Below are 24078 nucleotides of genomic sequence, written 5' to 3'. Positions count from 1 at the left end.
CAGCGCGCCGCCAGTAAGTGCTAGGGCGTGGTAGGCTGCCTGATGATGGCGGTGATGTCTCACGCCCAAAGACCGTCGCGGCAGGTCGCGGCTGCTTGGCCGCGTACACGGCTGCTGACTAGATTCAGTTGTGAAGGGTGTCCACGTGTTTTGCAAGTGGGCACTAGCCCACGTTGCTGCAGATGAATTATTTAGATGTCTCTGAGTGGGTCCTTCATTTTGCAAGTGCTGGTGGCATTTGTGCCGAGAGAACAATTCCAAGGTAATGGTGTGGCAGAGCCGGCCATTTGTTTCTATAAGTGGGACCTCCGTCAGAGCACGTTTAATACCTCGCTGCTTTCATCCGGAGCCAGCTGGTTTCCAGACCAGCCAGCCAGAAGCCAGTGGACGGAACGTTGCAATGCACAACGCTATGTCGTTGAAGAAGGGCTGGCCTCTCGAGCTCTGCGAGCGCTCGTTCTTTTGCCGCTCGTACCGGGCGCTGTTCCCGTATAATACGGCCTCGCTGCTCCCCAGGTAACGACACGGCGGCCAACGACTCGAGCGGCAGCGGCAAGGTCGGCGACCTCTCCACCAGCGCCTCCGGCACGCTGGTGCGTATGCGCCCTTGTCCTTGTACACCGGCGTCCCGGCACGCTGGCACGCACCGTGCTCGGGTCTTCCAGCCATTTCCGACCGGGTTCCAGTGTTATCCTACAAGTGAGCCGCAACACCCTGGCGCATGCAGGCCAACCCACTGATGGCGTGCAGTCGCGGGCAGCCGGATGCCATTTGAAAACAGCTGACGGCGCTGCCAATGTTGACACTCGACGCCAACGACTGTTTCTTGACGCTGGCGGCTCAAATGGCTCGGCACGCCACGTCGCCCCGCCATCTGTCTCCCGGCGGGGCTCGGCACGACCGGCGTCGTTCGGGGCTTTACGTCGCTCGGGGGTGCCGCCCGGTCCGAACGGCCGCCGGAACGACGCGCTCGGCCGACGGGAGGCCGGTCGGTCTAATGTTGTCGGCGCTGCCGGACCGCCCGCCACACAGAGACACCAGGGAGCCAGTAACACATCGTGGGCGACAACCTCCCGTTCGGAGCGCCGGAAGGAGGGCTCAGCCGAGGAGGAGGAGGACATGGGGGGGGGACGGGCGCGCCGTTGGTGGGATTTTTGGAACTCATGGCTCTCACTTCTCAAGCGGTACCACTGCTCAGTTACTCCCTGGAGGTTCCTGAGGCTCATTCTGGCCGGGATGCTATATCCTGGAGTGTGTCACTCGTTACAAATGACTGGAAAACCCCGCGACTTCCCGCAGCTACCCCCCCCCCCCCTGCCCCCGGCGTCGCCGTCGTCCCTTGTTCTACGTCCGACCCTTCCCTGGTCGGCGGCCTCTGATCCGATGCCACGCTCGTCGGTGCCCGTCAGGTGTTAGTCCCTGGACTCGTGCACCGCTGGTCGTTCTGGTTGGCCACCGGCCGCTCGATTTTGGAGCAAGCTGTCACGACGCCTGTGGCGCTCCTTACATCGTGCCTTCACCTTTCCACCTCTGGGGGATGCGGGGATTTGTTTACGTATCGCGCACGTGTTTTTGCGACGAAGAAACTTGTCTTCCTGTCTTTCTTCCGGGTGCTGGGGTCCGTGAGACGCAGGTGAAGATAGAGGCAGCACCTCCGCGAGGTCGTGTGTCGAATAGAATGCGATTTATGTGTGCACGCGATTCGTGTGTGTACAACTTGCAGCGCGCTGCACACGCGGCAGTATTCAGTTTATTGACTGCATACTTGGGCAGCATTCAGTCCAGCGTTCTGCCGCAGCGAAGGTTACATCCTCACTCAAACACAAACCTCAGCCGCACAACCGCAGAGCCTGCTCACAGCGTCTGTGCGGCCAGCCGTCGCCGCTGTAGGCCTCCCCGCCTCCCCGTGGAGCGTGCTGACAGCGCCCGAGCGGCCGGCCGACGCCGCTGAAGACCTCCCCCGCCTCCCCGCGGAGCCTGCTGATAGCGCCCGAGCGGCCGGCCGACGCCGCCGAAGGCTTCCCCCTCCCCGTGGAGCCTGCTGATGGCGCGCGAGCGGCCGACCGACGTCGCTGAAGGCCTCCCCGCCTCCCCGCGGAGCATGCTGACAGCGCCCGAGCGGCCGGCCGACGCCGCTGAAGGCTTCCCCCTCCCCGCGGAACCTGCTGATAGCGCCCGAGCGGCCGGCCGACGCCGCTGAAGACCCCCCCCGCCTCCCGCGTAGTGTCAACCAAGCACACGGGCCGCTGACGGGGTCAGCTGTCGGCCCGGCGCGCTGTTGGTGCCCGCTGGTCCCATGGCCGGCTGTGTGCTCGCGCCGTGCGGCGGCGATAGCCGGCCCAGCCGCCGCGCGCGCCTCGCCGTCGCCGTCGGCGGCGGCGGCGGCGGCGCGTGCCGGGCGCCGCCGCCGACGCCACTGCGTGGCCCGGTGCCGGCGGCCGCAGGTGTGGCCGCCGGCTGTCGGCGCGCCGTCGGTGCGATCGTCCGTTGAGCCGGGCCGGGCCGCGACGCCGGCATGAGTCTCTGCAAGATCAAGAGCCGCTCCTATGGGGGCTCGTCGCTGTTCACCAAGGTCTGTGCCGTGCACCGCGCCGTGCCTGCCGGCGCTGTGGCGCGCTGGCTTGCAGGACTTCTTGGACTAGGGATCGCGGTCATGGCTGACTGCCCGGTTGTCTCGTTGGACCACTGGCGCTGCAAAGTTTGAGAGTTATTCTGCTCATCATCTGTTGGCGTTTGCGGAAACGCAACCTTGCCGAACTGGAGGATATTAGAGAACCCTCTTAGACTGGGATATGGGATCGTCGTGGGCCATTCAACGTACAGCGCGAAGTTTCGACAAACCGGATGTAAGCCTTTTACAGCTGTGAATATTTGAAGACCATGTGTTCTGTGGGTCACGAGTGACGACTGTTTCTCATTGAAATGATGTGAAATTGTGAAATAGGGAATCTCGTTAGGTGGAGTCATGCAACGTAGCTTTGTCGTGGAAAATGTGTGTTAAGGACTTGACGGAACTGATGTTTTTTTTTATTATCACACTTCCTGAAGACACTCTGTAACATACCGATTCGGTCAGCCCATGCAAGAAAGTGCTTTATCAAATGCGTCAAATCTGAATCAAATCTCAACGGGAATGTTTTATCTCTCCTGCCGCGAAGTTCAACGCGCTACATGTCACGCTAAGCAGTATCTGAGGCGTTTTGACAACGCCGCGCCGTGTTGTTGTTTTGTTGCCGCATCGTTCTAAGCACGGTCTTGAATCCTCGGGCTTGCAGAGTGGCGATTATGCCCGCAGGGCTCATCTCGTATAGCTTAATTTGACGTCCCAAAGGTCATTCCTGCTGATACGACACTGTCGCTTTGGGACTCATTGTGTCAAGGGCTGTATAGAGGCAGTATCGCATCCCACATTGGTGTTGGACACGTAGCTTGAAGTAGAACAAGATTCCCTATCATTTATTTTACCCGTTAACCCGGTTTAACTCATCAAAGGTGTGTTCTTCTGATTTTCATTGACACTGGTCTGATGAACAAATCTGATACAGTTCTGCGTGACATACTTCATGTGCTCTTGGCTCGACTCTAGCGTGTTTAGTTTTCGGGACGGAACCTGTAAATGGGCTTGTGGGGTCTGCTCTGTGATGGCTTGGTGAACTCAAGGCAACAATATGCAATGGCTGGCAGACTTGTTTGTATGGAGGTTTGGGGGAATATAACGCGTACGGGACGGAGGGTCTTGAAAAAAAAAAATATTGGGTAGGTTCTTCAAGAAATGACACGAAACAGCACTGTCTGTGCCGACGCTACCCCTGTCTTGTCGGTGTACAGCGAAAGTGGCGCGTCGAAAATGCTGTTTCAAAAGCGTTTTCGAAGAAAAAAATCGGGCATCCCCGCGCCCCGTGAGCAGTGAGCCCGCCGTTTCGCTGCAATTGCAGCGGAACTTCTGTCCTGGTGAACAGTGAATCCGCCGTCCTGTTAGCAGCGCTTATTTCTTTATCTGTTTTTAGACCGCAAACAATCCACAGGCGAAAAGCCAATTTCTGAAAATGTCCAACTTAAAGGGATGAGTATACCATACATACAGAAACTAAAGCCTAGTCCTTCACACATCTATACTTCACATAGTCACGCATACACATTACACACTCAGACACGACGGTGATATAAAAGAACGCCCACGAGTACCGGCGAACCCGAACAAAACAGCTCGCGATGGTTTCGTTGTCTGGAAAAAGACGGTTGAGGGAGAGAGCTGAAGAAGCTATTGCCGGCAATGGGTAGATATTGATCTCTTCACTTCAGTGATGTGTCCATTGACTCATCAGTGAGATCTGCCTGCTGTCGGGACAGCGATAAAACCTCCGTCCCGTTGGCACTGGCCGCGCCGTCCCGATGGCGGTGCGTGTCGTGTTGGCATCCCCCTGTAGAAGCAATGAACCGTCTGTCCCGTTGGTGCATACCCCTGTCCGGTTGGCTCCATGACCTGCTGTCCCGCCGGCAGTGCTGCCGCTGATCACTGTCCGGTGGGCCCCATGGCCTGCTGTCCCGCTGGCAGTGCTGCCGCTGATCACTGTCCGGTGGGCCCCATGACCTGCTGTCCCGCTGGCGGTGCTGCCGCTGATCACTGTCCGATGGGCCCATGACCTGCTGTCCCGCTGGCAGTGCTGCCGTGATCACTGTCCGATGGGCCCATGACCTGCTGTCCCGCTGGCAGTGCTGCCGCTGATCGCTGTCGGTGGGCCCATGACCTGCTGTCCCGCTGGCGGTGCTGCCGCTGATCACTGTCTGGTGGGCTCCATGACCTGCTGTCCCGCTGGCAGTGCTGCCGCTGATCCCTGTCCGGTGGGCCCCATGACCTGCTGTCCCCCTGGCAGTGCTGCCGCTGATCACTGTCCGGTGGACCCCATGGCCTGCTGTCCCGCTGGCAGTGCTGCCGTGATCATTGACCGTGTCAGTTCCGCCGCCGTAATCCCGCCATCAGGCGGCGCTCGCCATTCCGTCGGCAGGACACGCTGTCGTTACACGATGCGACGCTGCCGGCATCCGGTCATTCAGCCGGCAGCGCGGCGGCGGCTGCGTGACGTCACGGCCCGGATGGTGAAATATGCACACCAGCAGTCATGTGGGGGTCGATTTGTCGGCCGGCCGGTCCAGCACGTCGGCCGTTGTCGGGCTGCCAGCTCGGCCGGCCGGCTGCCGGCCGGTGGCGCGCGGTCTGCAGACCTACGGTCGGACTGTCAAGTCCGCGGCAGCCTGGCCGCCCGCTTCTTCCGGCGAGGGCAGTGTGGACCGGCCACACTCGCGAACGGCCTCCGGACGGACGCCGACGCAGGCCGGCTCCGCTGGAGATACCCAGTTGAACACAAACAGGCGCCGCCAAACCGACACACACACACGCACACACGCACGCACGCACGCACGCACGCCTGCGTGGTGTTCGGTTCCGCCCGCCGCAGCGCACGCTCCGTGCGAGCGGTCCGTGCGTCTCTGGGGGGAGAGGATGTCATCAGAGAAAACGGCCCGCTCCCCGGCCGAGGCCGCGGCTCTGTCGATTGGTGCGTCTCGCGGTGGGGGGGATGTCATCACCGATGCGTCTCAGGGGGGGGGGGGGGCGCGTCATCAGCAAAACGGCCGCGCTCCCCCGGCCGCGGCCCGCGGCTCTATGTCAGCGGACACGGACGTCTGCACCACGGGAGGTCTGTTGTCCGCAGCGACGCTGGCGCTAGTTCAGCCGCGGCCGCCCTTTGAGGCTCAGCGGCTGGCTCAACCGCTGCCTGGCAGGTGTGCAGGCGCTCTTGGAGGGGCACGAGGCTGCATGGAAAAAGCCCGTTGGGCACTCAGGCGTGATTCAGTTCATCGCCCTGGGAACGCGATGACTCAGCTGCTCGCGGGAACGGTACTGCCGGTATGGCTCATTTCATTAAGCGGGCCTCAGTCCGTCTCAGGACCGGGACCGCCGGGACGGGGCTCAGTCTGTCGCGGGACCGGTCGGGACCTCGGGCCGAGGGCTCAGTCCGTCGCGGGAGCGGTCGGGACCTCGGCCGGGACGTCGGGTCGCAGTTAGCGCGTGTCAAGCGGGGCCGCCGCAGTGACCGCGGCTGTCGACATGCCCAAGTCCTCAGCTGTGGTTGAGCGGAGCGGCTGCGGGCGGGGGCGGCGGTGCCGGTGACCTGGCGGGCAGGGCGATGACGTTCGGATCCCTACCGACTGAGCTGCTGCCCCTGCCGTGCTGCGGTTCAGCCCATGGCGCGGTCAGGGCGGAGGCGGCGGCCGCGTTCCGACGGTTGTCGTCCCCAGGCGGCGGGATTGATTTGGCTGCGCGGCTCACTCCCATGGCAGGGGGCGGGCCCCTGCCGGCCCCCACGGAAACTGGTGGCCTTTGGCTTTGACCGCGGGCCGACCACCCTGCGCAACTCGTGACCTCTAAGCGGACCCGACAACAGCCCGTGACCTATTGATGGCCCCGCCTTGCGCCGCCGGCTCCGCGAGCACCGCCTCCCCAGCCACCCGTCGTTTCCGCCGCCGGTCCGACCGCTGGTCAGACCGCCGTCTCCCGGTCCGACCGCCGGTCAGACCGTCGTCTCCCGGTTCGACCGCCGGTCAGACTGCCGTCTCCCGGTCCGGCCGCCGGTCAGACCGTCGTCTCCCGGTCCGGCCGCCGGTCATACCGCCGTCTCCCGGCCCGACCACCGGTCAGACTGCTGTCTCCCGGTCCGGCCGCCGGTCAGACCGTCGTCTCCCGGTCCGACCGCCGGTCATACCGCCGTCTCCCGGTCGGACTGCCACCGGCGCCTAGCTGTAACAGCGGGCGTCGGTCACTGGGAGTGGGCAGAGCTTGGGGTCCGCCCGGGCGCACCGGGGCTAGAGGCTCCGCCTGGTCGCGGTTGGCGCTGTCCCTTGGGTCCTCTCGTTTTGGCTGGAGCTGAACTGTGTGCAGCCGGCCGAAAGAGATGGAGACGGTCGTAAGGTTCGAATCTGGCTCGGAGTTATTATAGTTACTCTGGCAAGGTGTCACGGCTGCTCGTAAGGAAGTGCTCAAACGCGCCCGGCCCAACGTTAGCCGTGCAGTGAGTTGTAGGCGTTGACATTTAATTTGTGTAGCACGAGCGGTATCCAGTTTACTCACCTGCTGACACTCGGGGGAGGGAGGGATGGGGGAGGGCGTAGCATGTCGTTTGCGCCCGTACCAGCTGTTCTGTGGTTTCAGGTGGTGTCACATACCGCTGGTGTGTGGCACCTGAAAATATTTTACTTACCGCGCCATTAAGCTGTGTTTTGCTTCGTTTTCCATCACACTCCGCGTCCCGCAGCGCGGTTAATAAGGCAGCAGGGTGTTGCTGGTACCGCTGCCCTGTGGCGATATCATCGCACGGCCTGTGAGTGGCGCGTCGCCTTGCTCGAAAGCCGGTCTTGCGAACCGCGACCGCTGCTGACAGCTGCGGACAACACGGTTGCAACCTGGGCGCTATCGGTCAACCTCGGTCGACGACGTTTCAGCGATTTCGCCGCCGATCAATGCGGGCTGGACTTTGAACTGATCGTGACCGTCACGCGGAGGGGGTGGGCGGGCGGATATTTGATAGGGGCGGCGCCGCCCGGCCCGCCGGTCGGTGATCTCGCCCGGGCTGGGGTCAAGCGCGGGCGCTCACGACATGCCACGGGAGTCCGGTGCCGGTTCGCGCGGCGCTGGTTGACCGCAGCGGCGTTCCGCCGGACGCTCCCAGCTGCCACGTGCGGACAGACGTGCAGGACGCGGCGGGTCGTCAGTGTGTGTGAGACTTTGAATGTGTTGCAACGAGCCGTGCAAAGGGATGATCGAACCGCGTGTGTCTCCCGGAGGCAGCTTCCCGGGCTAGCTATGAACGCCCGCCATACGACGGACGGGCGGCGGGTGGCTGGTGGACGGACATTGTCGGGCGATGATGTCCACGGCGGCATACTGCCGCTGCTGCCGGCAAGGGTGGCTCCTGGGGGAGGGGCGGTGCCCTCCTCCACTGCTCCTCCCTCCAGAGGAAGGGGCGGTAGGGTTCCGGAAACCCGCACCGACTCGTGAAAAACCAGGCCTAAAGAGTGAAAAGATCCGTGCTCGTGGTGTTGTGTGTGGAGAAGGGAGTGGTCCGTATTCTTACCGCATCGCATCCGGGTGCTGATCGTAGCTGCTGCGGAGGCCGCGCCGGGCTCCTGGTGACCCGGCCTAGCAGCTTAGTCCTCCCACAGATAGAACCAGGATCGCAACCGTGATATCAGCGGTAGCCGGCTCGGTTCTGCGGAAATTGCAGAGGATCAAGAGCCTGGGGATTCAGGCTGCCAAGACGGCTTGTGGAAAACCCATGACCTTGGCCGATCCTGGTGGCGGGAACTTTATACTGGCTGGGATTATAGAGGATCAGGCACGGTGTTGAAATACCGGTCGCCAAAAAGACTTACCCTATTGGATTTGCCCGATATCGACCAATGTTGTTTGCTACTCAATCCGAGCTGTTGAGACGTCGGGTCACACGCTTGCTTTGTGACTGAAACCGGAAACACCGCTGAGGCGGACGCCGTGCGGTCGGCGCTGTGTGTGCGCTGGTGTGTGCGCTTCGCTAGGTAGGCTCGCGGCCGGCCCGGCGGCGGCGGCGGCGGCGGCGGCGGCGTTGTGCCTACGTCGACACACTCAGACACACACAGGCGCACTGGTTGGGCGCATTGTCGCGGGAGTGGTGGGGTCCGCGCGAGACTTGGGTCACCAGAGGTCGTTGATGTCATCCGCCGTCCATCGCCGGAGTCAGTCGTGATATTGCCGAGTATGGTGGCACCATGCCCTGCTGATTATGATGGCTGTTGTTCAACTGATTGTACTGCTGATCGCCTGCGCAGGCGCATCTACCCATAGCTTCATTCACACTCCTCACATGATTGTTCACATTCCCGCGCACCCTTCTGCTGACATTCCTGTCCAGGCCTTAGCTTATGCTCCTCCCCCTGCCCGTTCACGCTCCTGCCCACGCTGTTACGTACACTTTTGCTTATGATTTGCTTGTTCTACTGCCTACGCCTTGGCTCGCATTATTGTTTTCGGTATTATTCACCGCCACTCATATTCACACCTATCTTCAACACCCTTGTCCACTCTGCTGCCGTCACACCTCCCACGTCCCATCCCTCCGCTGTGTCTAAGGAGCGCGATGCCTTGCTCGTCACCGTTGCCCGCGCTACAGCAGCGACCCCTACCGACCGGTGACCTCTGACTGTCGCCTGCCGCAGGCGGCGCCGCAGCCGCTGACCCGGAAGGAGTCGTACAAGGACCAGCGGCGGCGCTACCGGCACGAGAAGCGCCGCGCGCGGACGAGCTGCTGAACACAGTGCGCGACCCTGCCGTGCTGGTGCGGGCCGACTGGCTCAAGGTGCGGGGCACGCTCAAGAGCTGGACCAAGCTCTGGTGCGTGCTAAAGCCCGGCCTGCTCGTCCTCTACAAGAGCGAGAAGGCCAAGGTGAGTGCCTGCGGCGGGAGGCTGGAGGCGGGCGTGCCGCGGGTTTGCCGCCGGGAGGGGGGGGGGGGCGGCTGTGCGCCAGCCTCCGCGGGAGAGACCGAGACGCGGACGGACGCGCTCCGTCGGCCCGCCTTGATTGACAAGGGCCCCGCTGTTGGCGGCGATGCGGCTGCGGCGAGCCGGCCGGTCGGGCCGCCGTCGGTGGGAGAACGGTACGGTCACTGCTAACCGGCGGGGCGGCTTGGCCGCGGCGGCTCAGACCCAGCGCCGGTGGCGCGTCGCTGACCGGCCGCCGCCGCAGCCGCCGGCCGGGATTATAAACGTAATCGCCCGCGCCGGGCTCAGCGACCCGCCCGTTCAGATCGATCTGCTCACCAGATTGGGTCTAATGAATCGACTGCCGGCAGTCGTGGGCCCGCCCCGAACCCGGACGTCGCCGACGGCCGGACCCCGGCGCCGGCGGCGGTCCGCCCCCGCCCGCCCCCGGTGACTGCTGGGGCCCGACTGCGGCGGAGCTTGCGGCGCCCGGCCGCCGCCGCGTCTGGGACAGTCACATCGATCCCCAGGGCCCGCCGGCCGGCCCGGTCCGACGGCGCGAGCGGCCGCCGCGACACGCTCGAGAGGCTGCCGACGCTGCTGGAACGGACACAGCGCTGACGTCGGCGGAACAATGTGGCGCTGGCGAGTGGCAATATGGGAACGCGTCGCGACCAATGCCGTGCTGAGATGGCGAATGTGCCAACATTCAGACGCGGCTGACTCCGGCAAAAACGGAGAAATTACTCCTGAAATGGTCTTGTTCGCGCAGCTTCTGCTGGTCGCGGCAGACACGGATGCATTGTCGACAGAAAGCCGCTGCTGCCACGCAGGTGGTGGACGTCGTAGACGCGGAGACACTGCTCGCTCTGAGAACAGCGTGCACAGAGACTACTGTGCACGTTATGCGGCTTTCCTCTTACGTCCAGCTCTGAGTGTCCGCGGCAAATGTTGGCTTCTTTGAGTATCCAGCTCTGGCTCGTCCCGTCGCCAGAAAGCTGCGAGGCCTCGTTAGGAATATTGTTTAGGTTGTCATGCACTGTATTGAGCGCAAAAACATTTCTGCGAGTCGCTGTAGAGACAATTTCCTAGCGTTTGTGATGATCAGACGACGAACGGAACCAGCGACTGGACAGTAGAGATACCGGGTACGGCCTCTGATCCGACACGGGACGGCTCGGGTCGCTTCGAGCGCCCCGCACGGGAGGCGGTAGTCACCAGTGCTCCATGCAAACGCCGGACGACCGCGCGCAGTCCGCGGCGTTTTCGGTGAAAAGATCGCATTAGCCGTGACGATTCCACGCGTCGCGCACGGTGCTGCGCTGGAGAACAGGCACCAGAGGGAGCCAAGTCTGGGCGGCTGACGCAGACGTTCGTGCTTAACTTGCGGTTGGGGCGGTGTGTCGCCGTGTTCGTATCCAGCTGTGAATCAGTGACGCCACTTCGATGACGGTTTTGGGTACTTGCAAATTACATTTGTTCTGAATAGGCTTCAGCATGCTTGTGTTCTAGCAGGGCCTCCTGTTTCCGGTGGAGCATGCGTCGTTGTTACGAGTCAAATGTTGAGAGATGGCGTGTGGTCCTGACTTAAAAAAACAGCGCCTGAACTAAACGATATCATCAGGCAAAGAGCGGTTACATTATCAGTACTCGATGCGGCGATCTGTGTTAATGATCACGAGTAATAACCAGGCGTAATATCTCGATAGCCTTCAAAGGACTGTCATTGGTAGCGATTTTGCTGCTGCCGATGACGTGATGATGACGTGCGCTGACCCTCGACGCGCCCACTCGGTCAACACACTCCTGCTGACGGGGTCGCTTTATCGCGCGTCATCCGGACGTCATCACCCACCGGCTCGACGGGATCCGGTCGTGATCGTGACTTGTGTCGGCCCGTGGGCGACGTGTGTCGGCCCGCGTGTGCCGTGTGTCGGCCCGTGTGTGATGTATGTCGGTCCGCGTGTGCCGTGTGTGCCATGTATCGGCCCGCAGCAGTGGCGGTGCTGTCCTGCCGTGTCCCGCCGCTGATGAGCCCGACACGCCCACAGAACAGCCACTGGGTAGGCACGATCCTACTTGCCAGCTGTCACCTGATCGAGCGGCCCAGCAAGAAGGATGGCTTCTGCTTCAAGCTGTACCACCCGCTGGAGCAGAGTATCTGGTCCACCAAAGGCCCGGACGGCGAGAGCATCGGTAACTGTGGGCGGCGGGGGGGCGGGGGGGCGGCGGTGCTGTACGGCAAGCACCCCTCCATGCGTAATCCAGGATACCAGCCGATCAAAGCCGCCGACTGAGGTCATACGCATCAGGTTCGGCAGTTCAGACTCAAGTTAAGTCATTCAGTTGGTGTGTGAATAAAGGATTAAAGGCTAAGTTACGATTGGATAAACCATGGCCATGGGTGTCGATTTCTGAAAATGATTGAGGGGGGTTAGATTCGGGGAAGTCGTCATAAGGGAACAGGACCAAAACTTCTCGGATTTCGTGCCTAATCTTCTGGTATTAGTTTATATACGCATATATATATATATATATATATATATATATATATATATATATATATATATATATATAATGCTTCCTTATATTTTAAAGGTAATGTGCGGAGCCACAGCAATCATGTCTGGAAGCCTCGTAGATTGCATCCGCTTTTCATAAAGGTACCTGTTTTGTGAATGTAAAGGGATGCAGTTGCAGCTCTCTCGCATGCTGACAAATTAAATTGGTGTATGATTTACCATGATGCGCTTAGGATTGCTTTCATTTATTTATCCGTTCACAAGAATCTGTCCAGTGTTCACAATGTGTGTGGCTATCATAACCCATCCATACGTAGGTTCACAATGCTCCAAAATTGTATCGATGAAACATTTGCGTTTTAGTGAATATCATTGTTAACGAATTCGTGTGAACTACCATTGATGTTCATTCCTCGTATACGTTAAGAACATGGTTTTCAACCTTTCCGCAAATACGTCTATGCAGATGTCATCCTGTTGAAAATCCACTTTCCCCGCTCTTTTCAACAAGCACGAAATGCAGGCCAGTTATACGTCTGGGGGACACAGCCCCAAGCTGTTGTTCCTCTGAGGGAAAAGCGACTCTCACCCGCTTCACTTCGAGCGTGTGAAAAACCAAACATCCGTCATATCAATGCCATGCAGAATGCACGTTGATTGTAACAGTTAGTTGTTAGTTGAGCTGGCTTTCCAGTTACCATGCGGTGATACTTAGAAAAAATCGGTGCTCAATGAGCGTACCGAGGCAGGAACGCAGCCAGAGTCTTGGTAATTGTGGGATGAGACACAGGGTTTACCAAGCCCTCCCCCTGGGGTAAGGCCCCCACCCAAAAAGGAAGTCATCGGATATGGCCCACTGAATTTCGAGGGGAGCCTTCCCTTCTTAAAAGTCAGGCGTCACCTGTTTTTTAATTCGATTAACTGAAGGAAACACACCGGTGTCATTCATTTGAAATCGCTCAGTGGACTCTTTCTAACCCGATAGCACTCAGGTGTAGCACGCCTAAAAATGCTTAGCCTTGTCCAGCACCAAGTAGGGAAGAATTACATCTCTCGGTTTTGGCCGCGCGTGCTCGCAAGTCTTACAGTAAAAACCCCCACCCGACGTTGCAGTCTCCGTGGGCCGTGCCGTATCGGTCCCGTGTATAACACCAGGCTGTGGCCAACGGGCGGACGAAAACAATAACGTTTCCCGAATGAGATACATTTGAACGCTTTAGAGTGTCAATTAGAACGCATGGAAGGTATTCCGTGAGTATGTTTCATCTGTGCAATTCGTAGATTTGTAGTATTATCGGATTACCATTCAAGATATCGCAAAACCGTTGCAGGAATTTGATGATAAAACTAGACAAGTAAAAGTATAATTCATATTTTCGTGTTGCTTTCGCTGTTTGCTCGACCCCACTGTCAAGGCTCGCTGTTGCTCCCGCTGTTGCTTACACTGTGGTCCCCCGACTGACGCAGGAGTCAAATCGACTTAAGGGCCCGACCAATGTAAATAGCGGTTCTCGGCCCTGTCATTGCTTAGAAAATGGGCTCGAAGTCTCAGATCTGACCCTGCGATATAATCCGGTAACGAATCTTTCGCGTGTCACGGTCGTTAAGACTCGAACATAGTAGCGAGTTTTGCAAAATAGGATTGGTGAGGACGGGAAGGAAAAAGACTAGTGGCATATACACATAGGTTCCCTCCCGGACTTAAACCAATGTCCTCTCAGTGACGTTATGGGTTTTGTTTGGTATCAGTCGTCGAAACCAGGTCTAGGTAATGGAGGTAGAGTCGATGATATGTGGCTTTAGGGGGTCGTTGGATGTGTGCGGCTTCGGGAGCAAAGAGTGTGGGTTGATTTGTGCGACTACTGATGTTTTCCATGGAAATCTCGGCTGATTGCCGCGAGGCGGAGTGCAGGTGTATGACTCCCATTAGACGTGTTCGACGGGGTCATGGTCGGACATGGTTCGACGGGGTCATGGCGGTCATGGTCGGGCAATTATCGCTATCGCTTTAGTCGGCCGGTGAGCAAGGATAAGCGGACGGGAAACAGCTTTGATCCAGCGGAGGGTCAGGAAGTGGTTGGTAATAATGGAAACGCGTTCATTGCGACGGCGGCGCCGTCCCAAGCGGACGCGCCGCCTGCGGCTGCGAACGGAGCGTGAGATGGGAACAGGACGGGGACTGAAACAGCAGACACCACCGTCGGCGTGCTTTGGTGCTGCCGCCTGCAACAGCGGCGAGGCGAGCTTGTTCTGAAGCGGTCAGGGTGTGACATGTCGTCGGCCCATGACGCCACCACACATCGCGGCCGGGATGAGCCCGTGCCGCGCGGACCAGGAGGCGCGCCGCCGCCGCAGAGTAGGCTGGAGCGCGCGGCGTGGCCGACACGCGCCGGGCGCGGTCCTTGCGGGCGCCGCGGGATCGTTACAGCGTCTGGCGTCTGTCAGTCAGCCGCGGTCGGGGTGTTTGTTTCACCGAAGTACTCAAGCTCTTCCATTAGGGCCATTTACGTGATGACGTACTCGTGATACCCCCGTACGTTTTCGTCCCCACGTTAATTATGAATGGAGATTCCAAGGCGGTCCCTCGTCGTCCAGCCACTGCATAGTTGATGAGCTGTGGCCGATAAGCCCCGCGCCTTGGGGAAGCGTAGTTGATGAGTTGCGCCTTGATATATTATTACATGTTACATAAGCGGATGGGTTTGCGAAATGTCAAATCTGTATACATGGTCTCTGTTGGTAAATTGGCTTGCGTGCTTCCCTTTTGTCCTATTTTTTGGCATCTGTGCGAGAATAATTCGTTGTCGCCAATGCCATAAGGCCTGAGGGTCGCATGCCGCGCAGCTCATATCATTCTAGGCGACACGACAATGGAGACTGGGCTTTTCTTTCAAACGTTCGGTGTAGGACGGTGCGGGAGGAATTTTTATCGTAAATATTAAGATTACTTGTGGCATGAGTGTGGCAAGCACAGGCTTCCCACAATCCAATCGACGAGCGCCCCTCGCCACGTGACCCCACGCCGGCCCAGCCAGCGGGCCGCCGCTGCCCGTCCGCTGACGCTTCTGCCGGGGCCGGGCCAGGTGCGGTGGTGCAGCCGCTGCCGACGGCGCACCTCATCTTCCGCGCCGCCACCCAGAGCTCGGGCAAGTGCTGGATGGACGCGCTCGAGCTCAGCATGGCTTGCTCGTCGCTGCTGAAGCGGTCCATGAACGCCGACGGCGGCCGCTCCTGGGCAGAGTCGGAGCCAGAGGGCGGCGACCTGGGTAGGTCAGGCGGCCGGCGGGCAGAGGGAGCGCCAGGAGGGTCTGTGTCTGTGGCCTGGGCTATCTGTGGTCTGGGTAGGTCAGGCGGCCGGCGGGCAGAGGGAGCGCCAGGAGGGTCTGTGTCTGTGGCCTGGGGTGTCTGTGGTCTGGGTAGGTCACGCGGCCGGCGGGAAGAGGGGAAGCGACGGGAGGGTCCGTGTCTGTGACCTGGGGTGTCTGTGGTCTGGGTAGGTCACGCGGCCGGCGGGAAGAGAGGAAGCAACGGGAGGGTCTGTGTCTGTGACTTGGGGTGTCTGTGGTCTGGGTAGGTCACGCGGCCGGCGGGAAGAGAGGAAGCAACGGGAGGGTCTGTGTCTGTGACTTGGGGTGTCTGTGGTCTGGGTAGGTCAAGCGGCCGGCGGGGAGAGAGGAGGCGACGGGAGGGTCTGTGTCTGTGACTTGGGTAGGTCGGCAGCCGGCAGGCAGTGGCTGGGGATAATTGATGGGTGTGAATCTGTGGGACCGCGACTGGTTGGTTTCGCCCGTGCTTGTGCGAGACATGACTGCATTGCGGGAAGGAGGCAGTCAGCCGTGTCGCTGACAGATGATGTGTGGCGGTAGGCGACGCTGCGACAGAGATGTGACACGAGCCGCTGATTGCCGACGTACAGCACCGCGGCACCGAAAGCTGACGTTGAGTTCTGAACGGACCGAACTGTGTTGCTCGCAGATTTCGTCGCCTTGTCCGACATACGGTATTATGTCGCCGGTAGCTTCTGACATCCGACAACTGACATGACCATGGCGCCGTGTTTCTGACTTGAGTACCGTGCCGCCGTCGTCTGACGCCGTGTCTCCGGCAGACGACAGCCGGGTGGTGACGCCGGTGGAGGACGGCCACACCGCCGGCGACGACTCCTCGGACGACGGCTCGCCGCTGGACGACGAGGACGCCGCCGCCGACCAGACCGAGCCCGTCTCGGCCGTGGAGACCGTCTATGTCGAGAACGTGGAGGTGCTCGATCCGGTACGTGCCAGAGCAGGTGCTGCTGCTGCTGCTCCTCTTTCAGTGGAAGATAACATGAAGCCAGCTGGCCATGTTCAGTGGCCGCGGTGCCAATATGCCTTCGCCATGAGGTGTTTCGGGCGTTCACTACTTTATTGCATCGTACTCGGCTCTCATCACCGAACGACCGACTATTTGTATCGGCCGTGTCGGCCTTGTCGGCCACCGAACGGAAGACAAAGAGGGCAATGCTCCTTATGGGATACCATCGCTGTCTCCCGTCGGTTCATCCCGGCAGCCACATATTGGACGCTCATTGGTATTGACGTGGCTGCCGGTAGCCTGAGCCGCGCTGGCGGCTGGCGGCCGTGCGAGGCGCGGCCGCGGCCAGCCTCTGCTCGCGTTCGTCGCCGAGCGGCGCTGGTGCCGTGCCGGATGGCCGCGGTGGCTGAGCCCGTCAGGGCAGCCCGTGCTGTGTTGCCAGCCGGCGGAGGGCGCTGCCGGGCCGCGCGTTCGGCCCGTGCCGCGTCTGGTGCGGGGTGAGTTCGTCAGAGCAGCCCGCGCTGTGTTGCCAGCCGGCTGGGGGCGCTGCCGTGCCGCGCGCTCGGCCCGCCCGTGCCGTGTCTGTCCGCCGGCCGGCCGGCCGGCCGGCCGACTGACCTCAGACGGCTCCCACCAGGAGCTGCTGGGCGGTGGAGGCCAGACCGAGGAGCTGGCCGATGAGAACAAGAACCTGCTGTGGTACCTGCTGAAGCAGCTGCGGCCCGGCATGGACCTGAGCAAGGTGGTGCTGCCCACCTTCATCTTGGAGCCGCGCTCGTTTCTGGACAAGCTGAGCGACTACTACTACCACGCAGACTACCTCAGCAGGTGTGTGGTGCGCCGCCAGCTCAGCTCTGGCTGCCTCAGCCGGTGGACAGCCAGTGTGAGGACGGACGGGGATCAGTGGGACGCTTCAGGCGCGTTCGTCAGCTTTGGCCTAGTGCTCCGGCTGTCCAGGACGACTCTGAGGCTGTGCCAGGGGACAGAGAAGTACGTGCTTTTCGAAGCCTGCGTCTCTGGGTCGGGTGCTCTGCTGTGTTGCGTGTTGCTAACGCGGTCTGGTGTTAACGTGGTGTGGTATTAACGAAGTCGTAATGGCTGTTTAACATGACCCTGGTTGGAGGCCACAACCAAACTCTTTAGACGCCGATGTTCCTTTGTACACGTCCGATTTGACGGTCCGCTATGGTTTGTGTGGTTTCCGACGGTCGCCCGACCTGCCCTGACTTGAGCGGACCTTACCTGACCCGACCTGACCGCAGGGCCATCCACGTGGACGACCCATTCCTGCGAATGCGTGAGATCGTCGGCTGGTATCTCTCCGGCTTCTACAAGAAGCCCAAGGGACTGAAGAAGCCGTACAACCCAATACTGGGCGAGACGTTTCGCTGCTACTGGCAGCATCCAAACGGCTCACGCACATTCTACATCGCCGAACAGGTGGGCCGGCGACGGGACCGGCCGGAGGTGGCGTGCTGACGGCTGTCGACGTGTGCGACTGGCTGAGCTGGGGCTGTGGGGGCCGCCATGTCAATAATCATGTCGTGGCATCGTGTCATTTCGCCGCCACTCCGGCGAAATGAGACAGTGCTTCGACGGATTTGCAGTTGACCGTCGTCCTCACATTTTTGGACCGCTCTCTTCACCGCCGCGCGCTCTGAACGTTCCGGCTCGGTTTGCAGGTCTCTCACCACCCGCCGATATCAGCGTTCTACGTGTCCAACCGGAAGGACGGCTTCTGCATCAGCAGCACCATCTTGGCCAAGTCCAAGTTCTACGGTAAGAAGACCTTTCGTGTGATAATGTGTGGTGGCAAGGCTATTTCGTGCGTGTCTTCGATACGCCGTCTCGTCCGCCCTTCCGCTTACCCCGGCGAACCCGGCTGCCTCCATGGCCCGTAGTCGTGCTGTAATCCAATATCAGTCTCCCGTTCTAGTCTTCTCGCGGGGTTTGACCTTGGCTCCTCCCGCCGGTCACGTGTCCACCTTTGTGTTCGGGCCCGACCCGGGTCCGATATGGGAGAGAAGCTCGCACGTTAGACCACAAGTGACCAAGAGGTCGAGAGCTGCCTGGCCGTGGACAGCGAGTGACAGTGCCCCGGCGCCGACGCGTGCCTCCTCTTCCTCCCCCCCCCCCCCCCCGCTCCAGTCAGCACCAGGTCTGAGGACGGGGGTAAGCTCCGGCTGCTGCCACTGTCGCGGCGGAGTCGGTCCGTGACTGTGCGCCGCCAGTGACGACTCCGGAGGTCTGCTTCAGTGACGGGGCCGCGGGGTCGGTCCGTGACTGCGCCGCCGGCGGCAGGCGTCCGGTCCGGCTCGCAGCGACGGCTGGTGTCCGTGTCCGGCAGGTAACTCGACGTCGGCCATCTTAGAGGGCACGGCCACGCTGACGCTGCTGCCGCGCGGCGAGGCCTACCACGTCACCATGCCGTACGCCCACTGCAAGGGCATCCTGATCGGCACCCTCTCCATGGAGCTGGGCGGCAAGGTCACCATCGAGTGCGAGAAGACCGGCTACAACACCGAGCTCGAGTTCAAGCTCAAGGTGATCTCGCCCCCGAGGAGAGCGGCTAGGGAAGGGCGGTGGGCAAAGGTGGCCGCGAACGGGGTGGCATGAGCGGCAGGAGTGGTCCAGGCCACGCGGGAGCGTGTCATAAACATTTGAGTCGCGGACATGCGTGGCCCATCATGTGCTCTGCGTTATGTGTGGGCGTAGCATGTGATGGTGCTATGTTCTATGAAATGTAATCAGCCAACTTCTGTTTGTTGCCCGTCTTCTGGTGCTTCCGACTGCCGTCGTTTTGACAGCGCCACTAGGGAGCTGTGTCATGCGAGGTGTGATGCCAGCGATGGCAGCATGATGAATGCTTGACTTGACATAGCCTGACTTAACTTAACTTGGCTTAATATTCCCACGTTTACTTATAATTACTTTCCCATTGCTACCCTTAAATTTGTTTTAGCAATCCACACAGTAAGTTCCGGACCAGGGACGGTACATTGCCAGTGTTTCTCGCGTCCACTGAAAGGGCCCCTCCCGCGTGAAGCCACACATCCGTCACGTGCGCCGTGTCGGTCGGCCGAGCTGCCCGGGCGCTGACGTCGGCGTGTGCCGCCCCGGCAGCCGATGTGGTCGGGCCCAGACGACTGTAACCGGGTGGCGGGCAAGGTGCGGCTGGGCCGGGAGACGCTGGCTACCATCGACGGCAAGTGGGACGGTCAGGTGTTCTTCACCGACAAACGCACGGGCGTGAGTAACGACGCCCCAATGATGGCCGGCGCCGGCGCTCCGTCCACCTTTTCATATCGAGTTCATCCGTCTGATGTAGTTTTACTGGTAATTTGCTATGTGGATTTCCTATCGTTGTTTAAAAATCGGCTTAAAATGGTACTTACCCACTAATTTAGGCTGTCGCCTACAGCGTGCGAGGAAAATACGAATAGGCTGGCAGAGAACGTTGAGACCCCATCGCACAAACGACGCGTGCACCAGCGAAACTGCAGGAACGCGCTGGGTCACGCTTGGTGTGTCTGCACTTAAGGTCATAAGGCAGGACAAGCCTCGGCAATGGCGACAAGAGATTTACAAGGCTCCTTGTTATGGTGGAGTGACGTGATGATATAAGAACGTGGTGCTCCCCGTCGGCAGAAGCGGGAGACCCTGTGGAACCCGACGCCAGACGTGTGCCGCCAGCGGCTGAAGCGCTTCACAGTGCCCATGGAGACGCAGGGCGAGTGGGAGTCGGAGCGACTCTGGGCCAAGGTCTCCAAGGAGATCCTCAGAGATGATCAGGTGGGACTGTGGGCCGAGGTCTCCCAGGAGATCCTCAAAGATGATAAGATGGGATTCTGGGCCAAGTTCTCCCAGGATATTTTTTGGATAATCAGATGGGACTCTGAGCCAAAGTCTCTCAGAAGATCCTCATGGATGACTAGGTGCGACTCTGGGCTAAGGTTTCCCAGGAGATCATCAGGGATGATCGGGCAGGACTCCAGAGAGACCCTGAGAGATGGCCAGATGAGAGTCGTGGCCAGGGTCTCCGGGAAGACCCTCAGATAGATCAGGTGGGAATCGGGTGACTAGCGTGGAGTGTAATGGGAGGTCGTCAGGGACGTCCGTCCAACAGCCGGAGAATACCAGTACTGTCCCGGAAAATCCTCACGGACGACCCAGTAATACTGCTCACGAGCAGATCGATATGGCGTGTCGTAAAACCGCAGGCGCGCCTCTGAAGGCGCACGCGGTCACTGATGAGCAGTCGCTACTCTGTCCAAGTGATGCGTGCATGCTCCCACACTGCTGATACTGGGATCAGCACCATTACCGCAGGCTGGGCGTGAGCGTACAATACCACGTGGCCTGACCCGGCGCCTGGCTGGGCCGGCAGGAGGCGGCCACGCAGGAGAAGTTTGTGCTCGAGGAGGCGCAGAGAGCGGGCGCCAAGGAGCGCAAAGCCACCGGTAGCGAGTGGGTCACGAAAAACTTCGCCCAGGTGAGGTCAGGCCGGAGAGTCGCTGCACGGCGGAGACACTGCGCGGAGTGGTCTGTTGAGGCCGGTTCTTGCTGTGGTGGTCCTCTCCGACGAATCGATGCTCGGCGTTTGTGTTTGTTTGAGTTTGAGTCCTGTGACGTCATGGGTACTGGTGAGGTCGCTCAGCGATCGTGTCAAAACAAGTTCTCGTCAGACCATGGCTGGTGGCGGCGCATGGGCTGGTTCCGAGTGGGAACCTTGCAGTCCTCCGCGCCGAACAAATCACAAACGGTGGGTTGCGACTCGGTGCGGCTCGACGAGAGCCGCCAACGGTCCGACGAATCGATGGCCGCCGGTTCGGCTTAATTTGAACTCGACCAAAATACCAACGCCACTCTCACAGATGTAGAGCGGTTGTACACATGTGAAGGATTGCGACAAATGTGTTGCAGGGAGCGGGTGTACACACGATACGCGTTTGCCGACATTTGTGCTGTCATTCAGCGGAAGATCCCACGGGACTTTGCTGAAGCTCACGAGGCTTGTCAAGCTAGCCTTCGTTTGATTCAGTGGCCGTGTTGGCGTCTCTCTGGCAGTGCCGGCTCGCCCCGCCGCTAATCAGCTGCTCCGGAGACCTATGGGCTGCCCCCCCCCCCCCCCCCCCGTGACCGCCCGTGCCGCCGTCGTTCGCGGTCCGACCGTACGGCCTCTGTGGCAGGACTGCCTGACGGGCGAGTACCTGTACCGGTACGCCGACCTGCGCCCCTGGGACCCGCACACGGACCAGCACCAGTACGAGGCCGAGTACCAGGTGCTGACGCGCACGCGCGTGCGCGCGCCCATGCTGCGCACGGCCAGCATTCTCAGCGTGGAGGCCAACCTGCGCAAGGTATGTCCGCGGTGGCGGCGCCGTGTCTCGGGGGCTGGTGGATGGGCTTGTGATCAATGGGACGCGGGTTCGAGTCTCGCCGGTTGTGTTTCGGCTGCCCCGCCTCGTCGCCATGAGAGGCGGCACGCCAGCGGCCGCGGTGGTCACATCCGCCGTAACTGGAAGTTTGCTTAACGTCGGGCTACGGTGATGATATGGGGCTGGGGGACGGCGAGGGCTCGCTTCGGCGCCACTGTCTGACTGGTGGCGGCGCTGCAGCTCTTGTGCAGGCGAACCCGCCCTGGCTCTGGCGCGGCTCGTGAACTGCGCTGTTCTGCTCCGTTTCGGCGGCGGGACGCTGAGTTTCATCGCCTGTGCGTAGGAGCGATGTATGTCATCTCCATGGGGTGAACTACGTCACGCCTCGTTACCTCCGCCGGACCCAACAGGAAGTGGTTGTATGTTGTTTCCGTCGTGAGAGAAGGCCGTCTGAATTTGGCGGGAGGGCGTGTGGCATCAAATCGCCTCGCCGTGCTGCCCGGCCCGCCGTCAGCGGCTTGTCTGTCGGACAGGCGGAGGTGGCAGCCGTTAGAAAGGAGCTCTCCGGCCGGCCGGCCGCCATCTCCGAGAGCTCGTCGCCAGATGTCAGCACCGTGGACGGCGCTCGGAGGCGCGAGCACGTCTCCCCGCTCAGGTTCGGACCGCTGTAACGCCCGCGCGTGTGACGCGTAATGCGCGCTGACGCCGTGGCGACCGGCTTCTGGGACGGGGCTCGGAGCACGTAGAGTTTGGTCAACGCTGGGTCGTGTAGCCGGCGAGATTTGGGCCGATTTTCGCGGCGCCGTATTTACATCCCGATGTGGTATGGGACAGACCGGCGGCGCTTGTTCCTTAGGTGGAGCTGTAACCGTGTGCGCCCGCAGTGTGATGACGGGGCGGCGTGGGCCGCGTGTTGCGACTGTGACCGCGTACGCCCTGCGTTCGACGCGCGGCCGCGGGCTGTGACGGTGACTGTGCTCCGGTGCGGCCGACAGGCTGCAGCGCGCCCTGCAGCCGCTGGAGCAGCTGCAGCGCGACACCAACGCCGAGCTGGCAGCCGTGCGCCGCCAGCTGGAGCGACTGCAGCGTCGGCAGCCGGCCAGCGCCAGCTCCAGCCCCTGGCTGGTGCTGGCGCTGGCGCTGCTCGTGCAGCTGGCCATCGGCTGGTGGCTGCGGCGCGACTGAGCGGCCCACTTCTCCGTCCTCGCGCCGGGGACGGCGGGACGTGCGCCATAGCTGGCGGACGCGCCGGGCTGCGGCCTCCGGCCGGAGCCGCCGGAGACATCTGGCGGCGCTGCAGCGAACTATGTCGGCCACTGCGGGGTGTCTGCCGCTGGGCCGGGACGGTTAGCTGACTTGTTCAGCACCGTCAGCCATTGGTCGACTCATGTTGCTCTTTAGTGATTTATTCAGTTATGTTTGAATTGTTAAGGTTTTAACGGCGTGTGAGACGTGTGCAATGTCTTCGGCGGCCCCTGTAGCCTCGATATTCTGCTGTGATTTGGGGCCGGTTTGATAGCTCTGGTGCTGGCGCGAGTTGTATGTGGCCATTGTGCGGTGTGTAGCCGGCGGCGGCGGCCGCGTTCTGCGCTGTGTCGCGTGGATATCCTCGGTAGGTTGAGCAGCTCTCTCGAGCCAGGTCAGGATTTGGTTAGCTCAGACCAGCCAACATGTGCCCAGTCCAATTCTCCTCTTATTACGAGCCGGCCCCTTGGGCCCGCCAGTCCCCATTCCCCTTATCAGGTCAGTGCTAGTGACATTCCTCTTCCGTCTGCGGTGCCGCGCGCGCGGCTGTGGTGACGGGCTGGGACCGCCGCTTGGTGGAGGCCCGCTCGTCGAATACAGGGTGAGAAAAGAATGGCAGCGTTCTGATCAGGATTATCTGGAAACCGACCAGTTTCGGGTGAACAAGGTGGTCCCGTTCTTAAAAGTGTATGTGGAGCGTCTCGACACAATTACGCTATTCAAAAGCGTTCATAAAAACAGAAGGCACAGCCGTACAAAGACATTCGTCAACCGCACCCATTACTGGGCGCCATGGCACGCACATGACAGAAAGCGGCACAAGCTGCTCCCTGCTGCCGGGCACATCCGATAACACGCACAAACAATCGTGTTCTTCAGATACAGCGTATCAATCTGACTCCGTTACAGGGGAAATGCCCCGTCGCCGCGCGGAACGCGTCTATTTTCGTCGTCGTCGCGGCTTAACGACGTACTCAGTTGCTGAGGCTGTATGACGTCTGTCGTACCCTGGCAGGAAGGGCGGACACTGCGGGAATCGGACCATGTACCTTTGGCTTCCCAGACGCGCAGCTTAACCACTACCTGGGTACCCTGGGGCGTCACTCTCTGTCACGGGCCACCTGGTGACCG

The 24078-nt window shown here is 60.7% G+C and overlaps 1 pseudogene; it reads left to right on the top strand.

The window, feature by feature from the left end:
• Positions 1-195: 195 nt before the first annotated feature.
• On the top strand, positions 196-23913 carry LOC119096069 (oxysterol-binding protein-related protein 8-like; annotated as a pseudogene).
• The last annotated feature ends 165 nt before the right edge of the window (positions 23914-24078 follow it).

Source organism: Pollicipes pollicipes, unplaced genomic scaffold, assembly GCF_011947565.3.
Source record: "Pollicipes pollicipes isolate AB1234 unplaced genomic scaffold, Ppol_2.1 Scaffold_1832;HRSCAF=2141_pilon_pilon_pilon, whole genome shotgun sequence".
Classification (NCBI taxonomy): Eukaryota; Metazoa; Arthropoda; class Thecostraca; order Pollicipedomorpha; family Pollicipedidae; genus Pollicipes; species Pollicipes pollicipes.
Note: the sequence above shows the minus strand (reverse complement) of the source record. Positions and strands in the feature narration are given on the sequence as shown.